This window comes from Leptinotarsa decemlineata, unplaced genomic scaffold (assembly GCF_025532065.1).
Source record: "Leptinotarsa decemlineata unplaced genomic scaffold, Ldec_3_MD MMD2_tig00000882_RagTag_RagTag, whole genome shotgun sequence".
NCBI classification, from domain to species: domain Eukaryota; kingdom Metazoa; phylum Arthropoda; class Insecta; order Coleoptera; family Chrysomelidae; genus Leptinotarsa; species Leptinotarsa decemlineata.
The window spans coordinates 20,040,947-20,046,664 of NW_027412556.1; positions in this window are offsets into that span (position 1 = coordinate 20,040,947).

The window sequence follows — 5,718 nt, forward strand, 5'->3', positions numbered from 1 at the left end:
ATTCACGTCAGGGAAGAAGATCGAAATGCCCAAAGATTCCTCTGGCGGGGTGGAGATGGTACCCCTCAAGAGTATCGGATGAATCCCCAACATCTGCCACATATGTCATGAGGAAAGAAAAGCTAAAGGATTTGAAGAAGCATTTCCTGATGCAGTCTGAGCAATTAGCGAACAGCATTATGTTGATGACTACCTAGACAGCTTTGACTCCATTGATGAAGCCTTGAAGATAATTTTTGATGTTACCGAAGTACACAAAATATGTGTATTTCAGATGAAAAATGGACTAGTAACTGAAAAGAAGTTTTGACAAAGATTCCATTCGATTTGAGAGCCAGAGAATTGAAGGATTCGGATCTGAAACTTTTTGGGAACTTGAATGAAGACGATTTCCCTTTCAACATGGAGATAACAAAAATTTTAAAACTATTTTTGAATAAATTGATGATCACTTAGAAGGGTGTACTCAGAAAATATCATGACTTCATTTGATTCTCTTGAGTTCCTATCTCATTTTACTATCAAATCCAAAATTGTGAGGCATGGAGAATGGGTCTGAAATAGAATGGGTCTAAAATATGATTGTGAATTCCATGATATGAGGTCCGGCTGTTAAATAACGAGATTGGTTACGAAAAAGGGTTTTATTATAAAAATTATCCTACATTCAAATGCTCTCTTTCAATATACTCCCCTAATCGCCAGACACCATTGATCGAAGCAGTGCTGGAAGTCTTTCTTGGTGAGGGTCTTTGGGAGCTCTGCCGTTTTTTGCTTTACCGCTTCCAACGACACAAATCGTGTCCCTTCCAAAGCAGATTTTATCTTCAGAAACAAAAAAGTCACAGTGTGTCAAATCTGGCGAGTACGGCGCATGTTCAAGCACTGGAGTGCGTTTATCGGCCAAATACCGGTTCACAGATAGAGTGTTGAAGGCAGGTGCGTTGTCCTGGTGCAATATCCATGAGTTGTTCCTCCACAACTCAGGACGATTCTTACGAACTCCTTCTGGTATTTTTGCCAAAACTGTCAGAAGGTAAGTCTGGTTGACAGTCTGACCTTCTGGAACCCATTCAGTCATCATATGCCTCTTGCAACAAGTTATAGCACTTAGTAGGAGTTTTTTCAATTCAACGAGAAATTTTAGATTGAAATGTTGCTCCTGTTTTTCGTCACACATGGTTTTCGGCACGAGAAAAAAAAAAACACGTTCCTTTCAAACCGCTACTGCACAAATACTAAAAGTATGACGAAATCGTGTTTTGGTACGTGAATAGAGAAGATTTCCAGATACCAACGCACTATTCGTTTTTTCCCCACCCCTCTAGGGCACCTTCTAAGCACGCAGTCTTGTTATTTAATAGCCGGACCTCGTATAAAGGATGAAAACTGGACTAGACAGTTGAGAGTAGGTTGTTTTAAACATGTAGAGGGAAGGCTAAATTTGAATGTATAAGAAAGTTATAGATTTTTTAAAATTTGACAGGTTGTAATTCAAGTGCTAAAAACAATTCGTTTGAAAAGTTACACTGTTTCTATTGGACCTGATTTGGATTACAACCACGAAGTCTGAAATAGCTAAGAAGTCAAAAACAATAAGTAAAATCCACTGGAAACTTTCGTAATTCAATGTTTATATATTTTTGCATCTGAAAATAGCTTCTAGTAGTGTTGAGTTTTTAGGTATTTATCTGGATGAGTTTGATATTTAAACTAAATTTCTAGATATTTTTTTTTATTGATGCAAAGAGATCCTTGTCAACAGTATTATGAAAAATAGAATATTTTAATCTATATAGTCTATATAGAGGGATTTTCATTAAGCGCTTTCCACCTTTATATTTAAATGAAACAAAGTGTGTGATATTTCAACAACATTTTTAATTGATTTGAAAGACCTATTGATACCATTATGTGTGAAACATAACATCGTTCAAATGTGCGCTACAGCTTCTGCGGGTGGAGCGTGTCCAAAAAGTCCAATTTTTCACGACTCTGACGCATAAATCGGGATGAATTTGACCGATGGCAAAGGTTGCGTAGAATTCGTGGTCTGCTGTGATTGGTGGCTTATTCGCATATACTTGCGAGTTGAGAAAACCCCCACAAGAAAAAGGTGAATGAGGTCAAATCGTACGATCTTGGTAGAATATCCAATTTAACGTGATCTGTGTGGCACGTAGCGCCATCCAGATCATCCAGTTCAGGCCAAAAGAAGTTGGTAATCATCGACCTATAGTGCTCGTCGTTGACAGTGATGGCCTGGAAAACGTGTTTCTCGAACAAATATGGATCGCTGACGCCGCCAGCGCATAATCCACACCAAAAAGTGACTTTTTCGGGATGAATCGGATGCTCTTGAATCTCATGTGGATCGGTATCGTCCCAAAATCGACAATATTGTTTGTTCACTTACCCATTCATTCAGAAATGGGCCACATCGCTGAAGAAGAGTTTTCAATGACAATTATGGCCAGTTGCCAACTGCTCTAGAGGCCATTCAGTGAACACAGGTCGTTGTCTATGGTCGTTTACTTTCAGTTCCTGGGTCAGATGAATTTTGTACGGGTGCAGGCCCAAGTCACTTGACCAAATTCGCTAAGTTGTGGTCTGCGAAAGGCCGAGATTTTGTGAATGATTCGAAGTCGACTGCCTACACACTCTCACAGACAGCGGCGATGTTTTCAGCAGATCTTGCGATTTGTCGACGTACGGGTGTTGGTCGATCGTTTACTAACCAATGGACTCAAATTTATCTACCACATTGCGAATAGTCTTCTCCGTTGGACGATTATGGCGACCGTAAAATGTGTGAAGCCCGCGGTACTTGGCCCGAACAGAACTCTCATTTTGATAAAACAATTGCATTATCAGCACGTATTGTAAAATGCTAAAACCGTTCATTGTGATTTGGCAAAAGGCACTGTATAAATAACAATTAATTTGACAGATGCAGCTTCAACAAGATGGCCGTTATCAATTGTCGAAATTTGGAAGGCGCTTATGTGGGACCCTTTATTTGGCATGTGTGTATGTGTATTGAAAAATAAGCCAAGTTTCACAATGGACAAGAGTATTAACCAATACGATACGAAGATCACAAACCAGTTCCGTGTGCCAATTACGAATTCAAAAGTGACTTATTCTGGCCTAGAATTTACAGTAATTTTCCAGATGGCTTCAACAAAACTGTATAATTTTAAACAATCACTGAAAGCATATCTGTTAAAAATTGTTATTATGCACTAGCAGATTTTTTTATCAATTATTAGGTCTGTTCTTCTTTTTCTATCGCCTTATTTAATTTTCATAATTAACTTTGAGTATCTTCATATTAATGTGTTGACTTCATGGAAATAAAGTATTATTATTAATATTATTATTATTATTATCTCAAAGAGATTAGGCAGCATTCGCGATGGAAGCTCCTCAGCTAGAAACCTATCAGATTTTTTAGAATGAACTCGCAGACAGAAAGATCCTAGTGATCGGCTTTGTGATACATTCCAAAGTTCCATCTTGTGTGGCACTTTTAATTATGAGTGTTGAATGTTATTTCGAAAATAAACGAGTTTTTTTTTTTAAGACAAAACACAAGCACTACAGGAAAATTCTTGAAGCGCTCTCAGAGTGGTGCCTGTGCGAAAGTAGCGATTCACATTGGATTTGAATCGCTGGAGATTAAATCCATTTGAAAAAATGTTCTCAGAAAATTTATTTCACATAAACGCAGTTCTCCAAATGGAAGATTTCTCAAACAATGAAGTTCGGGGTGTACTGAGTTCAACCTCAAAACGATGAGCAGTCACAGTTCATCGCGTATTTCTGATATGTACCGCTCTTGGTGGAATCGAATGAACCAAGTCACTTATACACCTCCCGTGAAAGTATCTACAGAAGAGAGACAAATCTCCAATTTTCATTCGATGTTCGAGGCTATCGAGGTTGCATGTGATGTTCGCGTCTCCAATCAGGCGGATGGTTCTTTTCTGAATGGAATCCAGCAACTTCAGGGTATGTTTAGGGGCAAAGCTCCGTACATGAGAACAATGCTTCGAAAAAGGTCTGATCTGAGCTTTATAAAGCATCAAAAGTTGCTGAGGTGTGTACAGTTTACTAGTTCGGAACAGTGTTCCAAGCTTTTGAGAAACAGCCTTTGCCATTCCAGCGACATGATTGCGAAGAAATTGATTTGGCTTTGCTGAAGTTATTGAAAATAAAGCCTTCATGCTTTTCTTGTCTGAAACTGCATGCAAAGCTCATGATCTGATGTTGCGTGATATCAATATTGAATTTCCAAGGAACTTCTAGTAACAGAAAACAATAAACTGATGATTTGTTCTGATATTCTTTTAGTACCTCTCCAGTCTTGGCATAATGTTCAAGAATAACGCTATTTGACTTCGCATATGAGAATGAATTAGATCTTTCGCCGCTAAGCCAAAGAATTTTTTGAACGTATGTTTTTTGGAATTCTATACGTAAAGTAAATGGGGAGATTGAATATATGAACTATTTGTGTACATAAGATAACTGGTGAGCAGATGATCAATCAGCCTATCAAATGAATTGATAATGAATATGAAAAAGCGAAAGAGTATTCAGACAAATTATACTGAAATCAATATTCATGAAATATACTGATAATAAATTTCCACAAGAGAAGAACATACATAATGAATGGCTATTCACTAGATAATCACACTAGTGAATATTATCTGCAATGGTTTCAGCAAACTTAAAAAAAAAGTTTTGAAACAGACACTATTCATTAAAAAATTCAACAGAAGTTAGTATGTGAAATAGTATTGTCGAAATAATGGCATACATACTCTCAACCAAACTGAAGGTGAAGTATAGGATGAAATAACATTCCATATTTCATTTTTTGAAATAGCCCATGTTGCAGTTCATGCGTCGCGAAAGGTAGTGTAGTGAGGTGAAGAAGAACACGTTGAAATATCCTTTAAGTGTTGTATATCTAAACCTTTTATCCATTATGTATGTTTCAAGTGTAGTAGTGTCTTCCATCGAAGTTGCATATTGAGAAGTTACAAAAATAAGGTGAAATTCAAGCAAGATAATATAATAATATGCTGTGAAGATCAAGTTGACTCGAACATCTTAAATGAAATAAGCTTGTTAGAACAAACCATCAATGATTTATCATCTGATTGTCTGCTGAAGGACAAGCATATGAATGAACTTAATAATGAAAAAGAAACACTGATGAACGAAGCCTTACAATTAGAATCCGAATATAATGCATCTCTAGATGAACATAAAAAGACCATTAGTGATTTAAAGAATACTATCGAAGAACTAAAACAAAAACACATCCCTACGAAAACCTCAAAACCAGTTGAATCCAAACCAACTTAGTGAAACAAAAAACAATATAAACATTAACTGATAGTAATGTGTCCAGTGCCGTAGATGTAGGCTTAATAAATCTTAAGGATAACTTAGAAAAAGATTTAGAAATCGTAAATGAAACGATGAGAAATATGATAGTTTCCATTAACACTTTGGAACAAGAAAGAGATATGTTCATGAAATAGCTTTGCGTATTGAAAAAATAAGGTGAACAAATTAAACTTCATAATAATAATAAAACCCTCCCTAATGCATATGTCTCCGGGACCTGTAATAAATCCGTGGAGCAAAGAATCTTAAATCCAGAGCTTAGTATCCCTGAAAATAATATAAATCTTATTT